General features: G+C 41.6%; 1 non-coding gene and 1 pseudogene across 1 annotated transcript; both read right to left on the minus strand.

Moving 5' to 3' along the window:
• Positions 1-1,158: 1,158 nt before the first annotated feature.
• LOC113365368 lies at positions 1,159-8,637 on the minus strand (annotated as a pseudogene).
• Positions 8,638-8,964: 327 nt separating this feature from the next.
• Positions 8,965-9,119, minus strand: LOC113365367. The gene has a single exon (XR_003366212.1). It is a non-coding gene; the product is annotated as a 5.8S ribosomal RNA (ribosomal RNA).
• Positions 9,120-16,090: the final 6,971 nt, after the last annotated feature.

The following is a 16,090-nucleotide window of genomic DNA, read 5'->3' on the forward strand; positions in this document are numbered from 1 at the left end:
ATTACTGCTTTGTCGGGAAAGATTCGATCGTCTTGGTCGCGGCATTATTAATGAAACTTCACTTCACCTTATTTATATATATATATATATATATATATATATATATATATATATAAAAACCAAGAACTAATATTCATTCACTAACTAATATTCAACATGAGGTAATAGAGGTTAGAAACACCGAATGACATTTGACAATCGAATGCAAATGTCATGGATGAAATCATTGATAGTATCATAGATTGAATAAACTACATGGATAGTTTATAAATAATTAATTTTAAATTAGAATGAAATAAAGGGATAAAAAGTATCCTATGTCCTTCTCCTGACTCTAAACTACCTCCCTGCCAATTTTCATCTAAATCGGTTCAGCCGTTCGTGAGTTATAAGTGGTAGCACATAAGGCGATCCTCTTTTATATATATAGATTATTGAGTTTTTAGGTGTTTTTTGGGTTTTTTTAAACTTTTGTATAAAATTATGTATTTATTGATTTTTATAGATCTCAATGAATATAAAACGAATTTATATATAGTTATATTATTTTTTATAATTATTTGTTTAAATTTTCTAATTTTACAATAAATGTTCAAACCAGTTTTCCTCGATTTTCTCTTAAACCGTAAAAGATACGAAAAAACTTTGTTCGTACGAAAGATGCAGAATAAAATTACGAATAAAATGGTATATAAATGGTTAGGTGTGTTCATATAATTTTCTCTAGATTTTCCGATTTTTCCGAATTTTCACGACGGCAACTCGCCTGTAGGCCACACCGTGCAAAATTCGAAGTTGTGATATATGGAAAAAGAACTAAGAATTTTGAGACCTTTCTAATGATGTATAATACTTTATATGTTTTCTTTAGAGAAATATCGAATCGTGAGGAGTATTGCTCCAACCTAGCCGCACTTTGCATTTTGACAAGTTAACAACTACACAGATTGCTTTATACTATCTAAACCGTAAAAGATACGAAAAAACTTTGTTCGTACGAAAGATGCAGAATAAAATTACGAATAAAATGGTATATAAATGGTTAGGTGTGTTCATATGATTTTCTCTAGATTTTCCGATTTTTCCGAATTTTCACGACGGCAACTCGCCTGTAGGCCACACCGTTGGGAATTCGAAGTTGTGATATATGGAAAAAGAACTAAGAATTTTGAGACCTTTCTAATGATGTATAATACTTTATAAGTTTTCTTTAGAGAAATATCGAATCGTGAGGAGTATTGCTCCAACCTAGCCGCACTTTGCATTTTGACAAGTTAACAACTACACAGATTGCTTTATACTATCTAAACCGTAAAAGATACGAAAAAACTTTGTTCGTACGAAAGATGCAGAATAAAATTACGAATAAAATGGTATATAAATGGTTAGGTGTGTTCATATAATTTTCTCTAGATTTTCCGATTTTTCCGAATTTTCACGACGGCAACTCGCCTGTAGGCCACACCGTTGGGAATTCGAAGTTGTGATATATGGAAAAAGAACTAAGAATTTTGAGACCTTTCTAATGATGTATAATACTTTATATGTTTTCTTTAGAGAAAGGACACCTGCGTTATTATTTGACAGATGTACCGCCCCAGTCAAACTCCCGGCCTAGCAATTTCCTCGAATCGGATCACGCTAGAGTATAGTTGGCGATCGGCGCGAAGCCTCACACCACTCTTACACGCTTGGCTCTAGAAAACCGTGACAGTCGGAACGAAAGTTCTCGACGCACGCTTTCCGCCCAATCGAGTAAGTGAAGAAACGATGAAAGTAGTGGTATTTCACCGACGATATTGCTATCTCCCACTTATGCTACACCTCTCATGTCTCCTTACAATGCCAGACTAGAGTCAAGCTCAACAGGGTCTTCTTTCCCCGCTCATTTTTCCAAGCCCGTTCCCTTGGCAGTGGTTTCGCTAGAAAGTAGATAGGGACAGTGGGAATCTCGTTAATCCATTCATGCGCGTCACTAGTTAGATGACGAGGCATTTGGCTAAATCTGTCCCAGTGTCGGGATACTTCCTGGTTTTCGACCAGTCGCGATTTATTTAGCGCATGATTTCCTCGAGACCAGAGTGCTATGTCGAAAGACAAAAACACCCTAATAGCCGCGGTTCCATCATGCGCTATTGTGACGCAGGATTAACAAGTCTCTCCCACGGGCACCACCCACTTCCCACCGAGGCCATCGCCGGCCCAGGCATGGAAAAACCACCAGTGTTGGAGACCGAGTAGCAGCAACGCGGATCGCTACCGGTCCAATTCAACACTGATGTAGAGGATCCCTCGCAGGTCCATCCGCAACCTACTTTGCAGGGAACAGCAGAATTTAGTCAGCCACCGATCGCCCTGAATCCCCGTAGAGATGCAGCGCGATCGAGGACCGTCCACGGGGCACCGCGCGGAGGTATCTGCTGCCTTTGACGGGCTATTATAGGATAAAGAAGGAAAACAAGGGGAGGAAATAATAACCCGTCAAATGCCTCACAAGCCAGAAGGGCTACATATAACATAAATGGGACATTACAGACATCACAAATGGGCCTCCCGTGACTGTCCTTCTGCGGTATTAGGAGTCATTGAATGAATATATGGGAATCATTTGAGCCCACAGCTCCGACACATGCGGGGTGCGCTTCAGGAGGTCACCGCCCAGTTCAAATTGGTTTCGTCAGTAGAAGTCATGGTCCGAGTGTAGTTGTGTGGGGAACCGCCAACATCGCGCACTATCCGTCGAGAAATCTGTTGCTCATCTCGATGGATGTTCTTAGGGCAACAAGGGACGAGGTTAGGCCAGTGCTTTTAGGATGTTTGGAAAGGAGGGATATATTGAGTAGGGTGCTTGGGGGTAGGGCGCCACGAGACCCAACAACTATCGGTAGAACCCGGCAGTGTGTAGTGCCCGTGACGTTGAGTACCTCTGGATAGAGGCACTCATATTTTTGGATTTTTTCGGAATAGGCTTTGCCGAGAGAATTGCCCTGCTCAAATCTAACAGTAATATCGACAATATATGATCGATCGCCGTCCCAGAGAACGAGGTCGGGCCTAAGCCGTTTACCGTCAACAGTGAACGTCGCTTCGGTCATATAATGTCCGGCAGGGTACTTGTCGATAAAATCATTACGACATAAAGTCACGATCTCGTTGTGTCTATGTATTCTCTGCGGCTTAACAAAGGAACACTGGCCCAGCACATGTCCAAGGGTCTCATTGGCGGAGTGACATCGTCGGCATTTTATGTCGTTCATGGGTGTTGCTCTAGCAAGGGCTGCTTTGCACCCGAACGTATTTGTACGAAGGCGAAGAGCATCGATATAACGTGAGTTGCCCTTGAGAAGGTGGAGCCTCCAGAGCCAGGAATTCCCGATTCGGTCCTTTCGGAAGCATGGAGCTCCTAGACCCTGGGACGCGCAACTCGCCCATCTTCTAAACTCATCCTCGATGGCTCCTCTCTTCGCACTTTCTATGGCCTTGATGGTTAGGGGCCCTCTAATGCCTGCACGATATGCCATCTCAGCAACTTTGGTACCGACGTTGTTCTGTTCCCACAGTGCCTCCAAAAAGGGGTCGCCGGAGTCTCGACATCTGACCATCGACCTAAGGAAGGAGTAGGTAGCCACTCGTTTCAATCGCGGTAGGCCAAGTCCTCCGTTTCCCGGGGAGGTGTGTAGAAAAGCAGAGCCGGTGGAGTGAGGAAGGTGGAAGATTTCCCTTACAAAGTTGCGAAGAGCCTTATCCAACCCTTGTAAGTCGCCCTGAGATGGAGGGTCGACGGTCAACCGGTACAAATAATGCGGAATGATAAAACGTTTAAGCAGCTCCAACTTCTGAGTGGGCTTCAGCCTTAACCTCTTGATTCTAGGAAGACTGTGATGTAGGTCGCCCACTACCTTTTTGTGCTCAAATCCTTTCCAGGGAGAGAACTTTAGGCCAAGGTAGTCGAAGTGTCCATCGGGCCCGCATTGAGGAAGCGTTTTACCGCTTATCCCAACTTGCGGGTCCGACAGAATCCACGACTTTCCCCGGATTTGAAATTGGAAAGTGCTACATTTCTCAACCGCAACATGCATGCCAAGATCAGCCAGAAATTTGGTAGCAATATCTAGCTTTGCTTGAAGATCCTGTGGGGTTTTACCAAAAACCACCAGATCGTCGGCGAAGGCCAGAACAGAGATACTCTGGGAGCCAATGCTTACATCGTCTCCATTGCTCTCAAATTGTTCTAGCAAGGGGTCCAAGACACAGTTGAAAAGCAGTGGAGAAAGCGGGTCTCCCTGCTTGACTCCACGCTTGATATCAACCGTAATCTTATCATTCCCAGCTTGATCTCGGTGCGGATGTTCTCATGCATGGACATCACCAGTTCTCTTGTTGGCTGGGTAAACCTAGTCGAGCCAACGCGTCTCTGATTGCGGCATGTGGAATCGTGTTCGAGGCTTTAGATATAGTCCAATACGGCACATGACAACCGTTATGTCTCTTGCCAGAGATTATCGACTCAACCAGTTTATTGGGGCAGTTATGGTACATGTCTTGATGCCTTGCGTAGTTAAATCTACGCTGGTTTCTGCGCTGGCCTTGGTTGCGCCTGCGACCATGTACCTTCCTACCTTTTCTCCCCGATGTTTGTGGGGGTTTATTGACAAGAACAGGGGTCAAGACGCACTCAACGAGGTTATCAATGCGTTCGTACACATCACCAGGTTTGACACCAGCTTCTAGGGACTGTTTAAGGTCTTCGAGCTGGGCGGACGCCTCGTTGAGCTCCTCGGCAATCTCCATGTCCTGCCATTTTTCCCATTCCACCAAGAAGTGTTGTGCCCAAGATTTAAGGTCATCGCGCTCTCGTTCTTGTTGAGAGGCTACTACTTGGACAGCAGCTTGCTGCCTAGTCTCATGACCATTGCCACCCGGGTGTTCTGGGGCGACTACCGCTAGGCTACCGACTACTGGATCGTCAATTATTTGACCAGTTCTAGTGCGCAGACCCAGTTCACCCCTTTTGTCCGATATTTGAGTGCGCGTCATGTGAGGGAGATGTTCGTCCCTGATTTTGACGTTAACATTGGGACTGTTGAGGTATTGATCATTGACCCTCCTCAGAGTCTCAATGTCTTCGTCAGTCCACACTCTCAGACGGGGTGATCCTTCGGGCCGTGCCGATCGAGGGCGGTCTAACTGTCGTCTGTCGTTCCTTACTCCAGGATGAACATGCCGTTCATGCTGAGACAGGCCCGACTTTGAGGGAAAACTCGCAGTACATTCACTGCACTTGTGAGCCTCCTCTGGTCGTGGACCTTTACAGGAACGAGCATGAACAGTCAGACCCCCCTGATTCCCACAGACCTGTTGGCAGTTGCTGCAGACGTACCTGGCCTTCCTATCCGGATGAAAGCGCCTCAAATGCCTCGAGACTTCGCTCGCAGAGGCAAGGACACACGCACCCGGACAGAAAGGGCAGGCAACGGCAACAAAAGGCCACCACACAACTATGTCCTGGTCGATTTGTGAGCCAGAACCATCAGAATGCTCTCCTGGCTCACTCCGAGAAGCATTCTCGCAGGTACCGAACCCTGCGCCGATCATATCATTGTTGTTATTAGCCATAGTAATAGTATGAGATTCAAGGTATTGTGGCAAAGTTGCCATTGTCTATATCTTTAAGAGCCACCTCATAGTGGCGGCGCACTACTCCCGCCATCGAGGTGTTGAATATAAGAAATAGGGGATACCGGCACCGCCGGATCCATATAGTGAAGACAGAGCCCCTGTGAAGCCCTGCTAGATGGCTTAGTGGGGCAATAGATTCGTGCCAGCTAGACTGGTCGATTATGTTACGACTCGGATGAGAGACAGCGGGCCTACCCTTCTCTCAACCTTCGCTTTGCCTCTTAGCCGTCGGTGGCGAGACACTCACTAGCGTCGCTCCATCGACGCCCGGCTGGAACCACGAGGAGGTGGGCAAGCGTCTCCAACCTAACGAGAGCCATAGTTACTCCCGCCGTTTACCCGCGCTTGCTTGAGTTTCTTCACGTTGACATTCAGAGCACTGGGCAGAAATCACATTGCGTCAACATCCGCTAGGGCCATCGCAATGCTTTGTTTTAATTAGACAGTCGGATTCCCCTAGTCCGTGCCAGTTCTGAGCTGACCGTTGAATGGCGGCCGAATAGTACGACTGACCGACCGAAGCCGGCACAGAAACCTCGAAGCAAGAAAGATCCGCGGGGGGCCTAGACACGGGACCGAGCTCGGATCTAAGACACAAGAACAATTTCACCTCGCCCAGGCCCGGCACATCGGCCTACGCCCGCTTCCCAACCAAGCCCGGCACGCCCCGATCCTCAGAGCCAATCCTTATCCCGAAGTTACGGATCCAATTTGCCGACTTCCCTTACCTACATTTATCTATCGACTAGAGGCTCTTCACCTTGGAGACCTGCTGCGGATATGGGTACGAACCGGCGCGACACCTACCGTGGCCCTCTCCTGGATTTTCAAGGTCCGAGTGAAAGATACGGACACCGCCGCAACAGCGGCGCTCTTTGCGTTCCAAACCCTATCTCCCTTCTAGAGGATTCCAGGGAACTCGAACGCTCATACAGAAAAGAAAACTCTTCCCGTATTTCCCGACGGCGTCTCCAGGTCATTTTGGGTTACCCCGACGAACTCTCTTGCGAGGGCCCGACTTGTAAACGGTTCCGCTGCCGGGTTCCGGAATAGGAACCGGATTCCCTTTCGCCCGATGGGTGTGAAATTTTATTCAAAATAAAATACACGAACATCAACATAGGATTTCTCCTGGGGCTTAGGATCGACTGACTCGTGTGCAACGGCTGTTCACACGAAACCCTTCTCCACGTCAGTCCTCCAGGGCCTCGCTGGAGTATTTGCTACTACCACCAAGATCTGCACCGATGGCGGCTCCAGGCAGGCTTACGCCCAAACCCTTCTGCGCACACCACCGCGACCCTCCTACTCACCAGGGCGTCAAAACGAACTATTATGAACGTTTCTCATGCCCTGGCGGCCGAGTATAGGCACGACGCTTCAGCGCCATCCATTTTCAGGGCTAGTTGCTTCGGCAGGTGAGTTGTTACACACTCCTTAGCGGATTCCAACTTCCATGGCCACCGTCCTGCTGTCTTAAGCAACCAACGCCTTTCATGGTATCCCATTAGCGTCGTTTAGGCGCCTTAACTCGGCGTTTGGTTCATCCCACAGCGCCAGTTCTGCTTAACAAAAATGGCCCACTAGGCACTCTGATCCAAATCTCTGGCTTCACTATTCAAGCAAGCCAGAGATCTCACCCATTTAAAGTTTGAGAATAGGTTGAGGTCGTTTCGGCACCAAGGCCTCTAATCATTTGCTTTACCGGATGAGACTCGCTCATCGAATGCCAGCTATCCTGAGGAAAACTTCGGAGGAAACCAGCTACTAGATGGTTCGATTAGTCTTTCGCCCCTATACCCAGTTCCGACGATCGATTTGCACGTCAGAATCGCTACGGTCCTCCATCAGGGTTTCCCCTGACTTCGACCTGACCGGGCATAGTTCACCATCTTTCGGGTCCTAGCGTGTACGCTCTGAGTGCGTCTCTTCTCGCAATGAGAGTGAGACGCCTCGGGATTGCAAGCACGCATCCGTGGATGCGGTCTGTCATCCCTCAGTTTACTTAAGCAAACCTTTACGTTCATTGCGCCTTTAGGTTTTGTATTTCCCAATGACTCGCGCACATGCTAGACTCCTTGGTCCGTGTTTCAAGACGGGTCCTGAAAGTACCCAAAGCAATAGCATCGCTGACCGGTAATAGAGTCCGTCCGAGGACACGGCAGCTAACAGCTCGAGGCGGCATCGATGTCGGACCAGGTCCGACGGCCAATAACCGTCCGTGCTTGCAACCGGCCGAACGCTTAAAAGCGACCCTATACCATATCGTTTATACCGTCTGGCAGTCGACCGGAGCACGCGGGGTCTGACGCAAATAAATTTGTGACAGGCTACCGCCGCGGTCGTAGATCGACACCAAATGGGTCGCGACGTCCTACTGAGAGAGAAGTGCATGCCATCGCCGCCTAACGCATAAACCGACGGCGTATCGCAGGACAAATCCCGGTCAATCGCACGCCAATAAATGGAAGACAACGATAACATTGAATCTCTCCTTTCGATCTTTCGGGTTTCTCAGGTTTACCCCTGAACGGTTTCACGTACTCTTGAACTCTCTCTTCAAAGTTCTTTTCAACTTTTCCTCACGGTACTTGTTCGCTATCGGTCTCGTGGTCATATTTAGCCTTAGATGGAGTTTACCACCCACTTAGAGCTGCACTCTCAAGCAACTCGACTCTGAGGAGAGATCCTCTCGATACGCGCAACGGTCGCTACGGGCCTGGCACCCTCTATGGGTAAATGGCCCCATTCAAGATGGACTTGAACTCGCCGCAACGCACCGAGATAATCGGATCCTCCCTAACACTACATTTCCCAGCGTCCGTCTCCGGCCGCGGGATTTAGTGCTGGGCTCTTCCCTGTTCGCTCGCCGCTACTAAGGGAATCCTAGTTAGTTTCTTTTCCACCGCTTAGTAATATGCTTAAATTCAGCGGGTAATCTCATCTGCTCTGAGGTCGTATTATGATTATGATGTGCTTGCAAACGTTAGTAAGCAAGCGCACACAAAATCGACGAGGGACCTTTGAATCGTCCAAATTTGCCGGAACGAAACCGCATTTCGAAGAGTTCGGGTTTCCGGTTATTGGGAGGGTCGCAAGAATATAAAATCTCTAGGACACACAACCCGCCGTAATCCCACAGAACGTCAACGAACGGAAATGTCCGATGTTGCAAAGTAGACTGGCTCACACGTTGAGTGAATTATTTAAGAGCACGCATATACGCGAAACTCCATCATTCGCCGGCAAGCCGTTTAAAGCAAGCGGCAGTCTGGTAATGTTATACGACTCTCAGCCAGAGGTGGTCCGGGAACAGTATCCGAGGACCGCAATGTGCGTTCGAAATGTCAATGTTCATGTATCCTGCAGTTCACATGTCGACGCGCAATTAGCTGCGTTCTTCATCGACCCACGAGCCAAGTGATCCACCGTTCAGGGTGATTTTATATATATTTATACATGTTTCGATCGTGTTTCCCTCGAAATCGTTTAAATAACTCGGGCGATTCTGAAACTAGTATGATTATTAGGGTTACAATTAGTACACCGTAAAGCTTTCGCGTTTCGGTCCGAGATACAAAATCTCGTTTCAAAATTGAAATATGAATATTTCACTGTGTGTGAGATTGAAAAATCTGCTTTCGCTGATTTTTCATTTTCTTAAAACAACGCAATGAAGCGAATGTTCAAATTCGCACAATTTGAATAAAATGTGCAGAGTATATAGAATACTAACGCAAGCGTTTACTACAATCGACTTTAAAACACTAGACTTTCATCTAGCGCCCAAAGAATTGATTGAGCTATACGTTTAAAGTATAATATTCAAAAAGAACGCCGTTTTCACAACGAACTTCGTCATTCGCTCAGGCATCTGGCGATACCGAGCAGATATACATGGCAGTGCTCTCACACAATGCATAAGAACGCTAAGCGGTTGTAAACTGCGTCACGCTGCTTTTGCACACTGCGCAATATTTTGCGACTAGCTCCGGTCAAACGTTAATGAAACAAATGATCATTGCCAGAAGCTTTTGCCCACAGTATATTATACTATAGGAGCGCACTTGATTACAGCAATAATTTGTCGAGTAATCACAAGATTTCATATTTGTGGTCAGCAGACCCAAATAATTTTAACTCGCACCGATCGAACGTTCATAAATGAATGATTCTCGGTGCGAGAAGTTTCGTCAGTTCTGCTGCACCACCCATCTATTTGACTTTAGTCCATTTGTAAAATCCTATATTATTAAAATATATAGATTTTATATTTGCGGTCCGCAGACCCAAATAATTTCAACTCGCTCCGATCAAACGTTCATAAAACGAAAGACCATCGCTACGAGAAGCTTTGCTAGTTCTGCTACATTCACATATATTTGACCGTAGTCAATTTGTAAAATTCTATATTATTAAAATATATACATTTCATATTTGCGGTCCGCAGACCCAAATAATTTCAACTCTCTCTGATCGAACGTTTAAAAACGAATGATCCTACCACCAGTTATCTATAGCCGCAAACCAGCATCCGAATATATACGGGGTATATAATTCTAGATGTGGCTCACAACATTATTAAAAGTTACGCTAATATATCATTGACAGACTAAAAGTATCGAATATGATGTAAAAACTACACCGGGGAATGATATCCGTACCCGCCCGAACAACATAGCGTACTTTAGCCTGAGCTTGCTCGCATCGCACTCGACACGACCTATTCCCCTATATAAGGCGCGCGGCCACAGCGTAAGTATTCGACTGAGTCCCAAGCGACGTGATTTTGACCTGCGGCGAGGCGTCGCTCCGGGTTACGGTGTGAATCGTCAAGACAAAAGTCTGGGAAAATTTCGAACTGTGAACCCTTAGATAGAAAAATTTTTGTCGAAAATTTTGTTAGATGTTCAAACAGTTTTATATATATGGACAATATGAATTATAGTTAATTATTGAGTTTTTAGGTGTTTTTTGGGTTTTTTTAAACTTTTGTATAAAATTATGTATTTATTGATTTTTATAGATCTCAATGAATATAAAACGAATTTATATATAGTTATATTATTTTTTATAATTATTTGTTTAAATTTTCTAATTTTACAATAAATGTTCAAACCAGTTTTCCTCGATTTTCTCTTAAATCGTAAAAGATACGAAAAAACTTTGTTCGTACGAAAGATGCAGAATAAAATTACGAATAAAATGGTATATAAATGGTTAGGTGTGTTCATATAATTTTCTCTAGATTTTCCGATTTTTCCGAATTTTCACGACGGCAACTCGCCTGTAGGCCACACCGTGCAAAATTCGAAGTTGTGATATATGGAAAAAGAACTAAGAATTTTGAGACCTTTCTAATGATGTATAATACTTTATATGTTTTCTTTAGAGAAATATCGAATCGTGAGGAGTATTGCTCCAACCTAGCCGCACTTTGCATTTTGACAAGTTAACAACTACACAGATTGCTTATACTATCTAAACCGTAAAAGATACGAAAAAACTTTGTTCGTACGAAAGATGCAGAATAAAATTACGAATAAAATGGTATATAAATGGTTAGGTGTGTTCATATAATTTTCTCTAGATTTTCCGATTTTTCCGAATTTTCACGACGGCAACTCGCCTGTAGGCCACACCGTTGGGAATTCGAAGTTGTGATATATGAAAAAAGAACTAAGAATTTTGAGACCTTTCTAATGATGTATAATACTTTATATGTTTTCTTTAGAGAAATATCGAATCGTGAGAAGTATTGCTCCAACCTAGCCGCACTTTGCATTTTGACAAGTTAACAACTACACAGATTGCTTTATACTATCTAAACCGTAAAAGATACGAAAAAACTTTGTTCGTACGAAAGATGCAGAATAAAATTACGAATAAAATGGTATATAAATGGTTAGGTGTGTTCATATAATTTTCTCTAGATTTTCCGATTTTTCCGAATTTTCACGACGGCAACTCGCCTGTAGGCCACACCGTGCAAAATTCGAAGTTGTGATATATGGAAAAAGAACTAAGAATTTTGAGACCTTTCTAATGATGTATAATACTTTATATGTTTTCTTTAGAGAAATATCGAATCGTGAGGAGTATTGCTCCAACCTAGCCGCACTTTGCATTTTGACAAGTTAACAACTACACAGATTGCTTTATACTATCTAAACCGTAAAAGATACGAAAAAACTTTGTTCGTACGAAAGATGCAGAATAAAATTACGAATAAAATGGTATATAAATGGTTAGGTGTGTTCATATAATTTTCTCTAGATTTTCCGATTTTTCCGAATTTTCACGACGGCAACTCGCCTGTAGGCCACACCGTTGGGAATTCGAAGTTGTGATATATGGAAAAAGAACTAAGAATTTTGAGACCTTTCTAATGATGTATAATACTTTATATGTTTTCTTTAGAGAAATATCGAATCGTGAGGAGTATTGCTCCAACCTAGCCGCACTTTGCATTTTGACAAGTTAACAACTACACAGATTGCTTTATACTATCTAAACCGTAAAAGATACGAAAAAACTTTGTTCGTACGAAAGATGCAGAATAAAATTACGAATAAAATGGTATATAAATGGTTAGGTGTGTTCATATAATTTTCTCTAGATTTTCCGATTTTTCCGAATTTTCACGACGGCAACTCGCCTGTAGGCCACACCGTGCAAATTCGAAGTTGTGATATATGGAAAAAGAACTAAGAATTTTGAGACCTTTCTAATGATGTATAATACTTTATATGTTTTCTTTAGAGAAATATCGAATCGTGAGGAGTATTGCTCCAACCTAGCCGCACTTTGCATTTTGACAAGTTAACAACTACACAGATTGCTTTATACTATCTAAACCGTAAAAGATACGAAAAAACTTTGTTCGTACGAAAGATGCAGAATAAAATTACGAATAAAATGGTATATAAATGGTTAGGTGTGTTCATATAATTTTCTCTAGATTTTCCGATTTTTCCGAATTTTCACGACGGCAACTCGCCTGTAGGCCACACCGTTGGGAATTCGAAGTTGTGATATATGGAAAAAGAACTAAGAATTTTGAGACCTTTCTAATGATGTATAATACTTTATATGTTTTCTTTAGAGAAATATCGAATCGTGAGGAGTATTGCTCCAACCTAGCCGCACTTTGCATTTTGACAAGTTAACAACTACACAGATTGCTTTATACTATCTAAACCGTAAAAGATACGAAAAAACTTTGTTCGTACGAAAGATGCAGAATAAAATTACGAATAAAATGGTATATAAATGGTTAGGTGTGTTCATATAATTTTCTCTAGATTTTCCGATTTTTCCGAATTTTCACGACGGCAACTCGCCTGTAGGCCACACCGTGCAAAATTCGAAGTTGTGATATATGGAAAAAGAACTAAGAATTTTGAGACCTTTCTAATGATGTATAATACTTTATATGTTTTCTTTAGAGAAATATCGAATCGTGAGGAGTATTGCTCCAACCTAGCCGCACTTTGCATTTTGACAAGTTAACAACTACACAGATTGCTTTATACTATCTAAACCGTAAAAGATACGAAAAAACTTTGTTCGTACGAAAGATGCAGAATAAAATTACGAATAAAATGGTATATAAATGGTTAGGTGTGTTCATATAATTTTCTCTAGATTTTCCGATTTTTCCGAATTTTCACGACGGCAACTCGCCTGTAGGCCACACTTCGAAGTTGTGATATATGGAAAAAGAACTAAGAATTTTGAGACCTTTCTAATGATGTATAATACTTTATATGTTTTCTTTAGAGAAATATCGAATCGTGAGGAGTATTGCTCCAACCTAGCCGCACTTTGCATTTTGACAAGTTAACAACTACACAGATTGCTTTATACTATCTAAACCGTAAAAGATACGAAAAAACTTTGTTCGTACGAAAGATGCAGAATAAAATTACGAATAAAATGGTATATAAATGGTTAGGTGTGTTCATATAATTTTCTCTAGATTTTCCGATTTTTCCGAATTTTCACGACGGCAACTCGCCTGTAGGCCACACCGTTGGGAATTCGAAGTTGTGATATATGGAAAAAGAACTAAGAATTTTGAGACCTTTCTAATGATGTATAATACTTTATATGTTTTCTTTAGAGAAATATCGAATCGTGAGGAGTATTGCTCCAACCTAGCCGCACTTTGCATTTTGACAAGTTAACAACTACACAGATTGCTTTATACTATCTAAACCGTAAAAGATACGAAAAAACTTTGTTCGTACGAAAGATGCAGAATAAAATTACGAATAAAATGGTATATAAATGGTTAGGTGTGTTCATATAATTTTCTCTAGATTTTCCGATTTTTCCGAATTTTCACGACGGCAACTCGCCTGTAGGCCACACCGTGCAAAATTCGAAGTTGTGATATATGGAAAAAGAACTAAGAATTTTGAGACCTTTCAAATGATGTATAATATTATATGTTTTCTTTAGAGAAATATCGAATCGTGAGGAGTATTGCTCCAACCTAGCCGCACTTTGCATTTTGACAAGTTAACAACTACACAGATTGCTTTATACTATCTAAACCGTAAAAGATACGAAAAAACTTTGTTCGTACGAAAGATGCAGAATAAAATTACGAATAAAATGGTATATAAATGGTTAGGTGTGTTCATATAATTTTCTCTAGATTTTCCGATTTTCCGAATTTTCACGACGGCAACTCGCCTGTAGGCCACACTTCGAAGTTGTGATATATGGAAAAAGAACTAAGAATTTGAGACCTTTCTAATGATGTATATACTTTATATGTTTTCTTTAGAGAAATATCGAATCGTGAGGAGTATTGCTCCAACCTAGCCGCACTTTGCATTTTGACAAGTTAACAACTACACAGATTGCTTTATACTATCTAAACCGTAAAAGATACGAAAAAACTTTGTTCGTACGAAAGATGCAGAATAAAATTACGAATAAAATGATGTATAATCGATATATGTCATAATATATTTTTCATGAGATTTTCAATTTTTCCTTTAAATTAAAAAATGTTTTAAATTTTTCGCTGACTTTAAATTCATTTGCGGGTTATGCTTTTTTTTACAATATTGTTTCAAATGATGTAAAAAGTTAAATTAGCGAGGTGCCTCAATATGCAAAAAATTGGCCCACCCTAATATATATATATATATATATATATATATAATATGATATATATATTGTGTACTTATATATTTATGCCTATCTTTGCTTTTTATTCTTTGATGTATCGCCCCACAAGAACTTACTCATATATCTCAACATCAAAATCAACAACTAAATCATATATATATATATATATATATATATATATATATATATATATTGTGACGATAATCCATATTATCGTCTTATGGATAATTAGTGTAGCCTGATGGTCATCAACCCCAGAGTACACCATCCCTACCCTTAACTATCTATTGGTTCTTGGGGTCTAACAGAGACAGGTTCTGGAGGTCCTGTGCAATTAAGAAGTTAGAGCCAACAAAGACGTATCCCGTAGGCGAACGCCTTGGGATACGTTAGTGTTAGTTGTGTGTGTTGTGCCACAAAACAGGTCCAGCTTAAAGGTTAGATCATATAAATTATAAGCTATAGCTATTCTCTCCCCCATATATACTAATACATTCATATAAGCATAAGATATAAGAATAAGAAGTATTAGTTAGGGAACATTGACTGTATGCAAGTACAGTCAAGTTCCACAAATACATATGGAATGTATTATTAATTATTAAATAGAGTTAGTTATAAAGGTAATCTTGGTTTCATTCGCACAGTAGCTACTAACCCCCACAGGTAATTACAGGTACTTTAGCGGGCGATTGGAGTGTTGAAGTAACCCTTTCGTAATGGGAATGCAATACTATGATATAATATTTGGCAGCCATTGCAATCCCCGAAAAGGGGGCTTCAACCCATTCGTCACAATGGTGGAAAACGAATTTGATCCCCAACTTACAATTTTTATTTTATATTTAATAATATTTAATAAAAAAACAAGCGACTAGCTCCCTCGGTTCACGTGTTCGGTTGTATTTTAATGTGTTCGTAATTTTTATAGAAGTTTGTAGAAATAAATCAAATTTTAAACGTCGCGCAATTTCTTTATGTTTGTGTATTTTCGTATGTGTATCGCTACATGTGTTTATCTATAGTTTTTTTCTTAAAAGCACGCGTATCCCAATATTTTGAAATTATAAATTATTGATTTGATTTTACATAAGGCTCGAGTGTGAAATTTTATTAGAGTCTGTATTTTAATGTATTCGTTAAACTTTATTATAGTTTTCGCGTTTTTTTTGTGCGTTGTAAATAGTTTTCTCAGAAATATAAAAATACTCAATAGTATAAAATTCATAAATTAACAAAATTATATTTTATTTCTTATCGAATT

Source organism: Ctenocephalides felis, unplaced genomic scaffold, assembly GCF_003426905.1.
Source record: "Ctenocephalides felis isolate EL2017-DRISC unplaced genomic scaffold, ASM342690v1 CF-g0.4_SCAFFOLD_00940, whole genome shotgun sequence".
NCBI classification, from domain to species: Eukaryota; Metazoa; Arthropoda; class Insecta; order Siphonaptera; family Pulicidae; genus Ctenocephalides; species Ctenocephalides felis.